This window comes from Pleurodeles waltl, chromosome 5 (assembly GCF_031143425.1).
Source record: "Pleurodeles waltl isolate 20211129_DDA chromosome 5, aPleWal1.hap1.20221129, whole genome shotgun sequence".
Lineage (NCBI taxonomy): Eukaryota > Metazoa > Chordata > Amphibia > Caudata > Salamandridae > Pleurodeles > Pleurodeles waltl.
The window spans coordinates 113,076,310-113,092,863 of record NC_090444.1 but is presented as its reverse complement, the minus strand read 5'-3'; positions in this window follow the sequence as shown (position 1 = coordinate 113,092,863).

Sequence of the window (16,554 nt, the reverse complement as noted above, 5' to 3'; positions counted from 1 at the left end):
CTACCGCCATCCGGATCTCGGCGGTCCGACCGCCGGGATCTGGATGGCGGTAGGGGGGGTCAGAATCCCCGCGGCGGTGCAGCAAGCTGCGCCGCCGCGGAGGATTCAATGGGGCCGCGGTACACTGGCGGGACCCCGCCAGTGGTGCCGGTCCGACCGCGGCTTTACCGCCGCGGTCGGAATCCCCATTGAAGCACCGCCGGCTTGTCGGCGGTGCTCCCGCGGTCCTCCGCCCTGGCGGTCAAAGACCGCCAGGGTCAGAATGAGGGCCAATGTCTTTTACTTATATGTTTTGGTTTGGAGTGTAGTGGATGTATGCCAGGTGCCACAGCAACCCTTTACAGCCTTTCGCTGCAGGAGAGAGAACACAACAAGGCCGCCATCTTGGGAGTGTGTCTGCCTCATTCTTACAGACTGGCTGTGATACCCTAAAGATGCAACCATTTCTAGTGTGTTTACCTAAACGTTTATAGCACCAAACAAGCCACAAAGAGGCACCTTCTTGGCATTTAACACGGAGAATGAGGTGGTCAAAAGAGTTAGAAGCAAAGAAAAGGGGGTAGCCATATATTTCTGTGTGTTAAACTTTTAAAGGAATTATTCCTCTACATTGGCAATACCAGCCTCATTTTTAAAACATTAAGGGGCATATTTAAGAGGCCCTAGAACCATCATTTATTGATGCTAATGTGGGGTTAGAAGGCCAAAATCGCCACACCATATTTACGTTGTAACCGTTTGCGCTACATTATGCCTGCGCCAGGAATAATGTTTGCAAAAGGGTCGTTCCCCACTAGGGAGGCCAAAAAATATTGCGCAAGGAATCAAATAGATTTTCTTCCGCCATTTATTTTAGCATTTTTAACGCATGCTCAGAGCCGGCATTACCGGAGGCTTCCATTGCTTACAATGGGACTCTAGGTGTTTTGCAGGATTAGCGTCAGAATTTTTTATGCCAATCCTGAAAAGCATCGGACTAGCATAAAAAATTCTAATGCTAGTCCCATAACTACTGCCATGGTGTGCCGTATTTTAAATACCACGCACACATGGTGGCATTAGGGGAGGCGCTAGGGAGAGCAAGAAAAGTGGCGCTGCACTGTGTGCAGCACCATTTTTCTTAAATACACCCTAACTGTATACAGAACTGTATACAAAGAGAATAACAGAAGAGGCATCTTAACTGCAAATGAATTATAGCGATGTAGTTAAGAATGACACCTGCTTTGCAGTGCTATGAAATGGCAGAACCTGAATTACCAAGCGCTATATTAAAAAAATATATATATTCCCAGACTGCCCAAACACACACCAGACATAGAACCCTAGGGGAGAGGATGTGGCTAAGGACCAGCGCTGCCAACCTTGGAGCTGGGGAACACGGCTCGCGTCTCGTCGCCGGCTCAACATCCTGTGATTCTGGGCAAATCACTTGGGGCCAGATGTATGAAGAAACCACTTTGCGAATCTCTAAAAGCGATTTTTAAGAAATGGCTATTTCTGATTCGCAAAATGATATGTATCATATTTACGATTCGGTAATAGCGATTTCTTAAAAATCTTAAATGCTATTACTGAATCGCAAATAGCGATTCTGAGCCCATTCGCACCTATGGGCCTGCAGGCCCACATTTGCTAATTTTTTGCATTTCCCAAATTGCGAATTCCTAACTGGAATTCGCAATTTAGGAAATGCAAAACCCCAGGGTGCTGGCGGCCTAAGGCCCCCTCTGCTGCACCCCAAAAAAATATTTCAGGACATGTAAGGCGCACACATGCCTAAGGGGCATGTGTGCCTTACATGTCAATTTTAAAAATGCATTTTAATGCATTTTTAAAATTTGCACATGGTTACCACCAAGTTTTACTTGGTGGTAATTGCGATTCCTTAATGCCCAATTTGCATTAAGGAAAAGCTTGATACATGTGCTTAAGAAATCGCAAATAAGTATTCCTTATTTGCGATTTCTTATTTAGAGAATCGCAATTTGTGATTCTCTAAAAGGCCTCGTATTTTTAAGGAATCGCTATTTTAGCGATTCCTTAAAATTGCATAGCGAATGCCTTTCACACATAATGAAAGGCATTTTTGCATTCGCAAAAGACCATTCGCACCGTTTGTGAATGCAAATTTGCTTGATACATCTGGGCCTTGATCTCCCCTTGCTACCAAAAATGAATGTGTTCTTGTGTAATGTAACCAGTGCTCATGTAAAGCACTGTAATACCTTTGTATTGAGTTCCCACTAACTGAACTCTATTCAGAGTTCCAATTTACATCCAAAGGCTAGATGTTTTTTGTTATCAAGCTTGAGACCGTGAAGTACTTGGGTCTGGAGTCACGACACCTTTTTCATCATTTTGGAGACAAGACCTTTCGCCATCTTCTTGCCTAGAACGAACGTATGTGCACTGTAGGTGACCCTCCAAAGGTTATCAATAATATGTGCTTAGTGTTACGCTCTACTCAAGTCAGTTGGTTAATGCACCCACTTCAGAGGTCTTAACAGAACGAGAATATCGCAGAATATCGCAGATTACAATCCTGATATAGCTTTTTCACTGCTTTATCTCTGCAAGGTCAATGCAAATAAATTATAGCGATTTTGTTAAGAATGACACCTGCTTTGCAGAGCTATAAATGGCAGAATCTGTATTTCCAAGCTCTATATTTTAAAAAATGAGTTATTCCCAGACTGCCCCAACAAGCACCAGACAAAGAACCCTAAGGGACAGGATGTGGCGTAAGGGCCAGAGCTGCTAACTTTGGAGTTGGGGAACATGGTTTGAGTCTTGGCGCTGGATCAACGTCCTATAATTCTGCACAAATCACTTAATCTCACCTTGCTACCAGAAATGAATGTGTTCTTGTGTATTGTAACTGGTGCTCATGTAAAGTGCTGTAATACCTTTGTATTGAGTGCACTATTTAAAACTTCAAATAAAATAAATAAAGTGATACAATACCTTTGTGTCAAGTTTGTGCTAAGTAAAACTGCAAACAAATAAATAAAAAAGACCCCACAGACATCGCAGAGAAACAGCAAGATGCTCGAAACTAAGAAAGAAAATGAAACAACATGCTGCCATGAGCGAAGCAGCGAGGAAAAAGGAAAAAAGGTGCACCGACATGAAGCTATCTGGCTGATTGATCAATAATCTATGTAACAGGGTCAGTCGCTAAGGTGGTAAGAAAACAGCCTCAAGGCGGGACAACCGTAAAGCATTTACCAACGACATCACCGCCTTTTTGAAAGGCAGGCCCAGGAACGAATTAAAGTGATGGGCATGAGATGGGCGTGGTAAAAGCCCACAGAATAGATTACAGCAGGTCAAAAAGCAGCACTAGTGCGCTGCTATGCTCAACCTAAAAATGACTAAATAATAAAGTAATACTGTTCCGAAATGTGCCGCATAATTTGCCTTTTATTGCTGCATGATTTACTCAACCCTGCCACATAATCTGGCCCTCGCTTGCCGCATAATTCCAGTGGCCTTGCTTACAGCACGTTCTCAGCTGTGCATAGTCTCTTGGTGTTAAAGTGAAAATTGTAGGCAAAGGACGTTAAAACAAGGTCTACAGTTGACATAAGAGCACCTTCTAATTATGTTCCCAGCAAAGGTCCTCACCAAGGCTATTCCAGTGCAAAATGTGCACCGGCTAATTTGCCTTAGCGGGTGGGGTGCAAATCAGTGAGTGCACAAATTGCACTTGATTCCAGGTTTGATACTTTTGGGGTGGAAATTAATCCACCAATAGCGCTTGTTCCTCATTCCAAGGGGCTCAAGAACCATGTGTGTTTCATTTGTGAAAGGTTTTACCTACAAATTACAAAAGTAAACACCCCTGATTTACTCCTACATTGTAAACCTGTTTTGGGGACAGCAGTTTGCAAATTTAAATGGTGTTGCCGCCCTGAGGATTCATTGGCTAGGCGGACTGCAGCCTGCAGCGACTCCTCCGCTAAGGCGGAGGAGCGTCACCTCTCTGCTTTGTGAGTGCAGATAAAGGAAAAATAAAATGATAATAACGCAATGTTATTATCATTTTATTTTTCCTCAGGAGCCAGATTAGGGTAGGGCAGGGCAGGGTGGGGCTGGGCTACCTCACAGAGAGGAGGGGTATGTGCACCCTAAGTGCGCATGACCGTTTGGCCCGGCCAACGGTCATGCACACTTAGCATTTCTCCACCTGGCTGTATTGCACATGCGGGAGGAGAACGTGCACAGGCTCCCACTCCCTGTCTGAGCACCAAACAAGGCAGCTCAGACCAATCACAGCACTGCTATCATGCTGACGACAGTAGCATCGTAATTGGGTTAGGCAAGTCTGGGAGCCTGTGTGCTTCCATGCTGCCGGGAGTCGGGGAAGAGAAGAGGACAAAGGAGAGACAGAACCGCCTCTCCAGACAGAAAAAGTAAGTGTTTTTTTTTTTATTATGCCCACCTCCCACCTCTGTTGATTAGCAGCCGCCACTGGCTGCAGCATTCTGAAACCAACACAGTAAGGTAACTCGGCAGGCCCAAGTAAAAAGTATTATAGCAATCCAAAATGGCAGATAATAAGAAACTTGTTACAATGAACCGTCACCAGGATAAAAGGGAATGATTTTCGCAGGAGACCAAGCAGAAAATTGCCATCTCAAGAAACCAACTTAAATTGTATTTTCAACTGAACACTCAAATTAATATCAGCTTAGCTGGATTTGGTCAATTGACAAAAGCCTCAGGCTCATATTCTTAAAACAAAGATTTTTGTTACCGCCACATATCAGGACCACTACTTTATGACGATTAGGTTGTAGGGCGCTGATCCGCAGCCAGTCGTAAATGGCTATCAGGAAAGCACAATACGTGGGTAGGCGCATATCTACTCTTACATCTGCCCGGAAAGGATAGGTGAAATGTTTCGGACCAAAACTTGATAAAAGTTTGGACAATTAGCACATACATCATCAAATTTATTGAGCCCTAACGACCAAACAGGCAAATATGAGCTAAAAACAAATACTAAAATACATGTCACTGCACTCAGGGTTGATCCCTACTGCCGCTTCGAGTATGAGACATACTGGGTGTGAGGTTATCTAAATGAAGAAATGCAACCACGTGGCATAACATAACCTCCCACTCTTCTCCAGCCAGCAGACCAATGGGAATCTTATGGTCAACTGTGATAAACACTGCTGAAAAACACCACCCACAACACTTGATTGGAGAAGTTTGAGATATACAAAAGCCTCTCTTGTGTTTGATTTAATAGACTATATTGCTGTTTATCTGTAACAACAACCTGGGCTACAGAGAGGGCACACACAACAACTGAATCAGTGGCGAACAACATTGCCAAGGGCCCTAGTGCTAGCACAGAAGATGTCCCCCACCACCACCCACACCTAGAAGGTGTGCAACCCCCAATTGCTATCTTGAAAGTACTTTTCTGGCAAACACACTTTTCTTCTCAAATAATAAGGGCCTTTTTATGTACTCCTGCCTCTGCGTGGCAGATACTACGCACAAACACTAGCGTTCTACTAACATGCTCAGACATTACTAGTATAAGCTTGTATTTAGACTCATCAACCCAGGTTCAGATTTCACATTCATCACAATTATATGCCAGGTCTGGCCACTATATGTACGTTTGTGACCTCCAAGTCAAGATTCTATCTTGGAATAGTCACAGCATTTATCTCATATCTTTCCTCAGTGTCTGGGGACCTTTGTGTGATGTTTTATAATAACCATGTGACTGGATCATGTAAAACAGTCAGTGAAGACACTTACATAACAGCTTTGAAGTCAACAAATATCCAACTCATGCCACTATTATTCTTTCCTAGAGTCTTTGTGTTCTGGGCACCGCAAAAAACATATAGCAAATGTGTTTATTTCTCAAACTGATGCAAATCTTCCAGATTTTCCCACGCCAGACGTGTGGAGCTCTTCCAGTTCAGTTTTTCTGTACATTCTTGTATTTATAATCAAACAACACTACACGTATAAAAATGCCAAAAAGGCACCTGCAATAGAAAAGGTATTCACACTGGCGTGGGTAATGGAGGTGTTGTGGGGATGTCACTCTCTTAATCTGAATGTTTCATGAACAAACTTCCCCTCATATTTTGAGGTTTTACGATGGTGGGGCAGACAAGTATTGCAAGGGATGTAGATGTGTCTATAATCACTAAAGCTTCCTCCAGTCTCTGTGGGCAGGAAGTACTGTGCATCTTTACTGCTCACACTTGTGTTCCCTTCCCCCAGGGGCGTAGCTTGGTCAGTAAGATTGTGGGAGGTAGTCGGGGAGTGAGCTTCAGACTTTCCGACCATCGCTGTGGCATGTAGGGGGTCATTACAACCTCGGCGGTCTGCCTGGCAGACCGCCGAGGTTGCGGGCGCCAGAATACCGCCATTGCTGGCGGAATGGCTGGCTACCTATTTTGACATTTCCGCTGGGCCAGCGGAAATGTCACATCAACATTGCCGCCGGCTCGTAATTGAGCCGGCGGCTATGCTGATGTGCAGCAGGTGCAGTAGCACCCGTCGCACATTTCACTGCCCGAAATTCGGGCAATGAAATGCGCAACGGGGCTCTGCCTGGGGGCCCCTGCACTGCCCATGCCAAGTGCCCATGCAAGGGCATGTGCATGGGCAGTGCAGGGGCCCCCAGGGGCCCCCTGAGTCCCCTTACCGCCAGCCTCTTCCTGGCGGTGCAAACCGACAGAAACAGGCTGGCGGTAGGGGAGTCATAATTCCCAGGGCAGCGCTGCCCTGGTGGATTAGCACCGCCGGGGCTAAAATGGCCATATACCGCCGGCCCCGGCGGTGCAACCGCAGCTCTACCGCCGCGGTCCAAATACGCAGGGAGGCACCGCCAGCCTGTTGGCGGTGCTCCCGTCGTTTTGGCCCTGGCGGTCATAATACCACCAGGGTCATAATGACCCCCATAATGTTTAAACACATTATACTACAAGCAGGGTGCATGGGAGAGGCCTGAATTGCAGTGGAAATGTGCATGTATGGTTGGTGAGCCATCTCGGGCGGCCAAGCACACAGGTGCAGTGTGCTTTCTCCAGCCCGGGACTGTGATGCTGGGGTGGCGAGAGCATGCACATACTCCCAGTTTGCCTCAGAGCGGCCTGGCTGGGCGCTCCCAGCCAATCCTAATACTACTCTGAGCAGCGTCAGGATTGGCCACTGGGCAGGCTGGGAGCCTGTGTCTGCACTCAAAGACATAAGAGCGGCGGTGCGCAAAAGCGGAGCGAAAGTACGTTTTTTAAAATGTATTCTTTTACGTTTATTAAAAAATTCCTCCCCCCACACGTTGCCCCATCCCCTGTAACCCTGCGAGCCGCGACTGCATTAGCTGCCCAGCAGAAACAGGTACACAAACTCCAGTTGCATAATTCACAATTAATGACATTGTTCTTGTGTAACAGAAAGTATGCGTGAAATATCAGCCTGTCCTGCGACGTCTTTTGGTGTGTCATTTAAGTACCAAAGTTCAAATGTAAATATTTTAAAATTTTGCCCTAAAATATAGTACCGGCAAATCAAAATGTATTTGATATAACTGTCAGCAGAAGGAACTCCCAAAACATCAAAACATTAAAGTGTCTTCTGCTCGTGCTTTTTTCAGTTAGCCTCATCATGTGCCGGTCTCTTTAATTTCTGACAGACCCTGAATTATGATTAATCATAGCCCCACCTTTTTAAGCTATCTTTGTATGTGTTTTTTTTTTTTTTTTTTTTTTTTTTACAAACAGTTGCAACAGTAATAGGCTGGCAGGGGAATTGGGAAAGCTAACACTAGAACAACTTACCTTTATAGCGCTTAGTACTGTTTCTAAACACTAAGCATCACAGATGAGAAACTGCCTTATAATTGCTCAGTAAGTGCCTTGTCTAATTTGAAAACTCAGTCCCATGAGCCGACGTACTGCCAGAAGAAGATGCCCGCCGCTGCTCATTGGTGTGTGCTTACGCCCCCTACTGGTGAACTATCATCTCTCTTGTTTTGCACAGGAATGTATGTTTCTTAACCCTTAACACTGCACCGCATTTAAAATTTTAAATTCTAATTTAATTGTAATATGTGTGCCTCAAGAAAGAAAAGCGCTCTCACCCTGTCACCCTTGTTCCTTCCATAGGCTGCAGTGCAAACACCCCAAACCTCCTCTTTAGACAGCGGTGAATGGTGAGATTCCATTCAAGTTTGTAAGGCCAGTGAAGGTACATGAATGAGACTTCACTGAGTTCTATGGGGTATGTATGAGAGCAAGGAGTGAGCAGACCTATTCCTCCATATATACAATACATTAATTTAGGGACTATTTTTCATATTAATTCTTGTTTCATTAGGGAGGTACTCAGGGGCGTACCTTGGTCAGTATGACTAGGGATGGGAGTGAGCTTCAGATTCCTCAACAATCACGATGGTATATAATGGTAAAATTCAATGTAGGACCAGAAAAACCTAAGCAAGGTACAACAGATCCAGAATGCCGTTGCCAGACTTGTCCTAGAACTCCCCCGCAGAGAACATATCACAGAACACCTGAAGACCCTCCACTGGCTCACGTCGAGAAGAGGATCAACTTCAAACTCCTCATACACGCCTACAAAGCCCTCCACGATGACGGACACAACTACCTCAAGAACCGTATCAACTGACACTCCCCTCCAAGACCCCTCCACTCATCCAACAGTTACTCGCCAATGTACCCCGAATAAAGGAGTCCTCGGCTGGAAATCGTTTTCATACCTGGCAGCAAAAAGCTGGAACGCCTTACCACCGCACCTCAGACAGTCACATCGCTGCCTCAGTTCAGGAAGGACCTCAAGACATGGCTCTTCGACTGATCTGAGGGACCACTCCTCAGCGCCTTGAGACCCTATGGGGTGAGTAGCGCTATACAAGACAGTGATTGATTGACAAGCAGGGTACTGGAGAGGGGCTTAATGGGCAGCCGAAATGGAGCAGAATGCATATTGGGTGGGGTATTAAGTGAGAAAAAGCACATTATTTTGTGAAATAACCAACATTTCTTAAGTCTTTCCAAACAGAGGAAGGGAGTGTGTGTGTTTTTGTCTGTGTGTAAAAATTCTTAGTGAAATCCCACAGACACCTTACCATACTATTAATCACAAAATACATTTATTAGAGAGGTGTGATACCCCAAACACCCCCTGAAGCTACGCCCTATATCTATACTATTAATAAAGGAATTTCGTACGACTACCTCCTTTGTTCCACATATTATGTGTGAAGGGAGCTTGTTTACTTCTAGCCTGTTCCACGTGTGGGATGAGCTCATACTGTTGTCATCTGTACTGCATGTAATTTATATGACAAGCTTTCAGTGTACTCTGTGCATGTTCTTTTATGTGTCAGGGGAGCTTGCTTTGCTACTGCCTGTGTTGTGTATATAATGGTAAGATACCACAACTTCTGCTATGTTGTAACACATGTGTGTGTGTGTGTGTGTGAATGGAGCTTTCAGTGCTAACAGTTGTTGTGACGTGTTGTTGTGTGTTGGTTACCTGGACTCAGACATTAGCACATGGTATCATACATAAGGGGAAGGCAAGGGCGTAGCTTTGGGCGGGGAGGGGTGTTACACCCCTCTAATAAATGTATTTTCTGTTAAATAGTTGGGTGCAGGTGCTTCCAGTCGGGTACTCTGAGATGTCAGTCGGATTTCACTAGGAAATTTTACATATACGTGGACAGAAACACACACACACACACTCTCTCCCTCTCTGTTTTGAAAGTCTTCAAAAATGTTGGTTGTTTTTTATGAAATGTTTTATTTTCTCTCCCCTCACTGCTAGTCACCCCCATGGCCCCGCCCCTTTCACAATGAACTGATAATAAACATAATAAACAAAGTTTATTATCCCTTTGTTGTGAAAGGATTGCAGCTTCTGCTGCCGACAGGGGTGACACTCCTCCGCCACAGCAGAGGAGTCGCCACTGAGCTAACGGCTCAGGATTCACATTGGTACCTCCATCTGTTGCTGCACTCTCACTCCAGGATTGGAGGACCAACGTATCACTTTGAATGAGGCACCATCTTCTAATGAGCGTAGAAGACGTCAGCACCAAGTTTGAGGGTACCATGTGCACTGCTCTCCCAGCATAGCCTGACTGCAGCACATACTGCTGTGTCTCCTGGCTGGAGAAAAGAAAGTGCTGTGCTCGTTCAAAGGTACTTTCTAGCATCATGGGGCAGAGAATTCAGCCCCTCCCACCAGCTGTCAGGCAGAAGAGTTCAAGGCGGCATTGAATGGCCCAGCTCTGCGGGAGCAATTGGGGCAAACAGAACGGGGCCCCCTCCCAAACAGGTCCCCTTTGCTTTGCACTTGCTGCACCACTGGTAGCTATACCCCTGAACTGACCTGCCTCTTGGTTCACGTATGGCACTGTCATCAGGGGAGGAATGAATGTTTCTAAGTTCATGTTTGAAACCAGTTACTTTTTAATAAATGCCTCTCAATGCAGCAATATAATCTTATATACTAAGGTGAAATGCTTCTGCTTGTTAAAGAAATACACTTTTTTGAATTTTGAAGACTTTATCAAATTTTAAATGTTTGTTGCACAATGTCTTACAACATGAAGGTGTTTCTTAAGGTAAGCGGTGCAGGTCAACATCTTTGCTTCTTTTCTTTTACTTCAGTTAGTGTGTAAATAAATGCTTGCCCGTTTAACATATTTCTCAATGTTAGTGCTCTGTTAAGTAAACGGCAGCCCTGTGCTGCTGTTCACCAGGGGTGCGCATGTAAATGCAACCTCTGTGCCATACACTGAGTATCCCTGGCCTAGGCTAAGCTTGTTAGTATATAAATGCTCTACTGTGCTAGAGTAAGTTATAACACATCAACACTTAGTAAGTTATGCATAGTTACACTGTGTTATATAAGAGGTTAACTTATATATCCTAGTACTAAAAGCTGTCAGTATCCAGGAGTTTGCCTTAAAAAAGCAGATAACAAGCAGGGTTGCATTTTAAAAATCTACACTATTCCTGCTCATTAAATAATATAACAAAAACAAGCAAAGTTATAGACTTCAATTTTCTAAAGGTGAAAGAATTACGCTGAAATGACTGCACAAAGAGACCTCAGGCCTCAAGTCTTTCTCATTGTGAGTGAGTCTCACACATTTGGAGGTTGGATCGAGGTCTCACTCACAATATGCTAAATATCAACCCTGGTTGAAAAAAAGGCTAGAACTCAAACCCTAAACATGACTCTTTTTAGTGCTCTGCCTTGTGCAGAGCAGCTCCTGGAAGTTGGGCCGGAGGCTTTAGATTATGCTTTGTTTTTCTTTATTGAAAGAATATAGCAGCCAATAAACGTTTAAATAACAAAAAAACTACATAACCCAACATTCCCAGTAGCCCATAATCTGACCAATCCCCAGTCTACAGTCCATATAAATATCCTTGTGTCCTTAGTCCTTCCTCTTTCTTTGCTGCTTGCAGCCCTTAGATAAGTACCCAGTGGTTTAAGTGCAACGTATTGTATGTATTTGTGTAATTGTATTTACTTATTGTGGCTGAGGAGCAGGAGCTGGGGTTGAACGCCGCTCGATGACTGATTCCCTCCAGTCTTTTGTGTGTACGGTGCTCCGCACTCGTTTGCCTCTTTGTTTTTTCCCTCTTTGGGAATTGGCAGTTGTGGCAAGCGCGGAAGAGCTAGAGACTTCTGCCAAGGCTCTTGAATGCCCTGCGGGATGTCCCGGTGTTCGGGCAGTGTGTTCTTAAAGCCATATGAGCGCTAGTTTTTGAGAGGCTAGTTCTCTCTTGATTTTCACACGCGCTCCAGGGCCCTTCTGCTTTAAATCTCGCTGGCAGTCAACACGTGTGTGAATTACTGTGCCTAATTACCCCTGAGAATGCCCGATGGGGCAGTAAAAGCATCCAAAGGCTTTGCCTACGGGAATCTGCTACTGGTGCTCCCTCCACTTCTTATTGGGCTGTTTTTTTAGAGTTGTGCTCTCAATTTTGACTGGAGTTTCTCCATGTTGATACCTGCAGGGGCTGATTCTGCCATATTGAACTCCTTCATACCTCTACATACCTAGATAGGGTGTTTTATGCAGAAAAGGATGAATTATTTCAGGAAGAGGCTGAAGAGCCATATGAAAATCAGATGGAGGAAAGACTGGTCCAGGCCCTGGGTCATCACATGCAGGACTCTGTGAATCGAGCCCTTATAAAGGCTTTGATGCCCTTTCCTCAGCTCCTAGTGCATTTTGGGCAAAGAGAATTGATGGACAGACCCTCTGATAATAGGGTGATGGATAATTAACTTCATGATATGAGTTGGACCCAAAGGGCTTCCAGAGGACCCAGATCCTCAGCAGAGATTTTGTCCCAAATGGCTTCCTTGGTCCTCAGAGACCATGAATACGAACAGGATCTTATTGAGACCCCAAAAGAGCTGTCCTCTCATGGACTGACGCACCCTGAGGAATCTCAATCTTCCGCTTCCCATTCCTCTAACTCAGGATGAACCTAAAGTGTCGGGCAAGCGGAAACGCAAATCCCAACATTCGACTGAAGAGCAGTGGTTCACGGGAACCTCTTTTTTTGATCCAGAGAGTATTATTCACCTGAGATCTACCGAATGGGTGCCCTCTATGGAGGTTGCGCACTATGTCTATGTTGCACAAGAGTTTTGACAAAGATGTTCGCAACACTCTGCACTCGGAGTGCCTCCGTCCTTCCCTGACTGGCAGAGTGGCAGACACTCCTGAGTTAGACCCTAGCATGGCCACCTTTCTTAAAAAGTTTGCGAAGAATCCAAAGAAGGGACTGTACAGAGTATAGAGAGGCTGCCAGGATAACCTTTTAGATATATCAAGGCCTATCACAAATATTCTGGAGCTTGCAGTCCAGGCCAAGGAAAATAATATGCCCTTAGATCCTGAAGCAGTCCTGGAGGGGGCGCAAAGAGCCATTTGCCTCCTCAGTAATGCCAATTGCGCCATGTCCGTGCAGCAGCACAAGTCATTTTTGATGCAGATCAATTCCAAATTGCTTGAATTGGCCTCTTCGGAGCTTGGTTCGAAGACTAATGGCCTCTTGTTTGGGGACAAATTCGTTAAGGATCTTAGCAAATACATTTCCACATTCTCCACCCTGGACAAGGCTCAATTCTCCATGAAAAAGATGTTCAGTGGCGGCCTTTTTCTCAGGGCAGGACGCTATAGAGGCCAAGCGCCAGGCCATGGTTTCTATCAGGCCTCCTCCACATACTCGCAGAGAGGCCATGGCTCCTACCAGTCCTCTTCAGGATTCTACCCCTCCCCAGGAGAGGTCGCGATCGTTCCCAGCCAGGCGGAATTAGAGGCAACTCCAACAACCCAGGCATGGCAGCACTAGGTGAGAATCATTCCCTTTTCCTAGGTGTTTTGGGGGGCAGATTAAAAGAGCATTTGCAAGGTTGCTGACAAATATCTCAGGATCCCTGGGTCCTGCAGATGGTACTGGGTTACCAGTTAGAGTTTTATTCCCCTCCCAAACAGACAGCCATTCCTTCTCCTCTACATTTTCCAAAGCAGAGAGCAGTTTCATAGATGCCAGGATTGCTTCCCTTCTACAGTAGCAAGCAATAGTTTGTACTGATTTGCACCCGTCAGGATTTGTCAGCATGATCTTTCTCGTGCAAAATAAAGGAGGAGGGTATCAGCTGTACTGAATCTCAGGGAGTTCAATTCCTTCATAGTCTACCACCATTTAAAGATGGAAGGTATTCATCTTTTAAGAGATCTGTTGCAGGAGTGGGATTGGCTCCTCCATCTAGACCTCAAAGATGCTTATTTGACAGTACTAGTTTTCGCACCGCATCGCAGATTCCTGCAGGTTTGTTGGCGGAACCTTTGGTTCGAGTTTGCAGTCCTTCCTTTCAGTCTGTCCTCAGCCCCATGGTGTTTCACCAATATGCTGAGACCTGTTGTGCAATTTCTTTGAGAGAGAGGCGTACACCTAAATATTTATCTAGACAACATTCTAATTATGGACCACACCAAAGAGTTAGTTCTTGTTCATCTAAGTTGGACCATTCAGATTTTGCAGGATGTGGGGTTTCTGATGAATTCAGACAAACCCATCTTCCTCCTCTCTCAATGCATAGAATTGTTAGGCTTCCAGGTCGATTAGGTGAAAGCACAATTAAAGCTTCCTCTGGTGAAACGGTCTATGATCGAGAGAGAAATGGAGAGCCTTTGTCTCTGAGTATATCATTGAGGAGTTAGGCGAGGTTGTTAGGGCTTCTAGCCTCCTCTATCCAAGCAATATTTCCAGGTCCATTGCATCACAGGGCCCTTCAGTGTCTAAAGATTCTGCATCTTTGCAAAGGTCTGAGTTATGCGGAACAGATTTCTCTGACAGAGGAAGCCCGAACAGAGATATACTGGTGGTTGGAGCACATGGATGCTTGGAACGGCAAAGCCATCTTTGCCTCTGTCCCGGAAATAGTCATAGAGTCTGATGCTAGTCAGTGGGGATGGGGAGCACTATGTGGAACGGTAGAGACTGGGGGCAGGTGGCCTCAACAGAACTCTCCCTACACATCAATTGTTTGGAACTACTGGTGGGAGCTTTCGCGATTCGCTCTCTTTATCCCCACAAAGACAGCTGTTCCATAATGTTACCTATGGACACGGTGCGATATATCAATCGATTTGGCGGGACCAGGTCCTGAGTATTGGTGGAGATTGCCAAGGAATTCTGGCATTTTTGCCTTCAGCATCAGATATCGGTGATGGCGGAATACGTTTCGTGACGTTCCAATATAGTAGCAGATTGGAACTCTCGGTTTTTGAGGGGCGGCAGCGCCTGGACACTTCATCAGTCTATTTTCTTGACACGGGCCATTCATTGGGACAAGTGTGCGTCTCGCATCAATTCTCAAATCCCTCTCTTTTACAGTCGGAGACCGATCCATCAGCCCTGGCGACGGGCACTTTCCTTCAGGTCTGGACGACCACTCTCTCGTAAGCCTTTCCCCCCTTCTCCATGATTCAGAGGATACTCTCTTAGGTCCAGAGAAAGGGGGCGTAGATCATTTTGATAACACCCCTGTGGACGGCTCAGACGTGGTTTCCGGTGGCGATGTCACTATCTTGTGGCCCTCAGGTTCTTCTGCCGTCATTCCCTTCTCTACTTCTGGATCCAGGACTCCTCCCTCTTCCTCTAATAATATAGGGACAGTTGTCCCTCCTGGGATGGAGACTTTTAGGGGATGTTGGCAAATACCAAATGTTTTGAGAGAAGCTATCTTCTTCTTATCCCAATCCTGGGCACCTTCCACTCATAAGAGATATGAGGCTTCTCGGAAGCGATGGATGGGTTGGTGTGGTGAACGGAGTATTGATCCCCTGAGGGCCCACATTAGCATGATTATCAATGTTTTATCAGATTTGGCTACGCAAGGTTTGGCTTATAGGACTATCAATAATTTTAGATCGGCTCTTTCAGCTGGACATCCTCATATTGAAGGTAAACTGGTGGGTAAACACACTTTAGTTTGCAAACTTTTAGGGGGCATCAGGATGGTCAACCCCCCTCAGCCTAAATACAGTTTCATGTGAAGTCGATATTGTGCTTCGTTTTCTACGAAATTGGACATGTAATGAAGATTTATCACGTAAACAATTGTCAGCCAAACTCACGATATTTTTGTGTCTTATTTCATGCAGAAGGGTATCAGATGTTAGAGCCCTTGATTTAGCAGGTAGAATATTTACTCCTTCAGGAGTTTCCTTTTCCATTTCAAGACGTACTAAAACTGCTTATTGGTGTGTTTCTTATCCAGCTTTTCCTAATCATCCTAAATTATGTGGGGTACGATGCATAAAGGCATATGAAGATTGTACTCATACATTTTGCAAGGATTCTCAAGGACAATTACACATTTCCTTACAGAGACCTTTTCTCCAGTCTCCTCTGCCACATTGGCTAGATGGGTTAAATGGTTGTTGGCTGAAGCAGGTACAGATGTTTCCGCTTTTGAGGCACATTCTGTGAGGGGTGCTATGGCCTTTAAGAATTTTGGAGCTGGTTCTCGTTTGGAGGACATTACGAATACTGCAGATTGGTCATCTGATAATACATTTAAGGTATTTTATCATAAACCTATTGTAGGTGTAGCTTCGGTTGTGGTGGATCAGCTTTGAACTAGCATATTCTGAAGCCTCCGGTCCGGGCATAAAATTAAAAAAAATCTAGCTATTGCGGCAAGAATTTTCAATTCTATTAAGGACACGGAGACGAGGATGATCCCACCCTTATTATGTATGTATTTAAAGAAAATGTTTGATATTTATTTCATCGGTTAAGTTATCAACATTAATGATACATATTTGATATACTGTATTTAATCAGATTTCCCTCCCTTTTTACACATTATATATGTGATATTAGCGGTCTGTTTTTTCTCTATTAGGTTCCGATAACAAAGGTGCATAAGAAGCAGATGTGTCGGTGACCAGAGCGATTGGACAGTAGCAAGTTGAATTCCAAGATGAGGATCCTGGTTGGA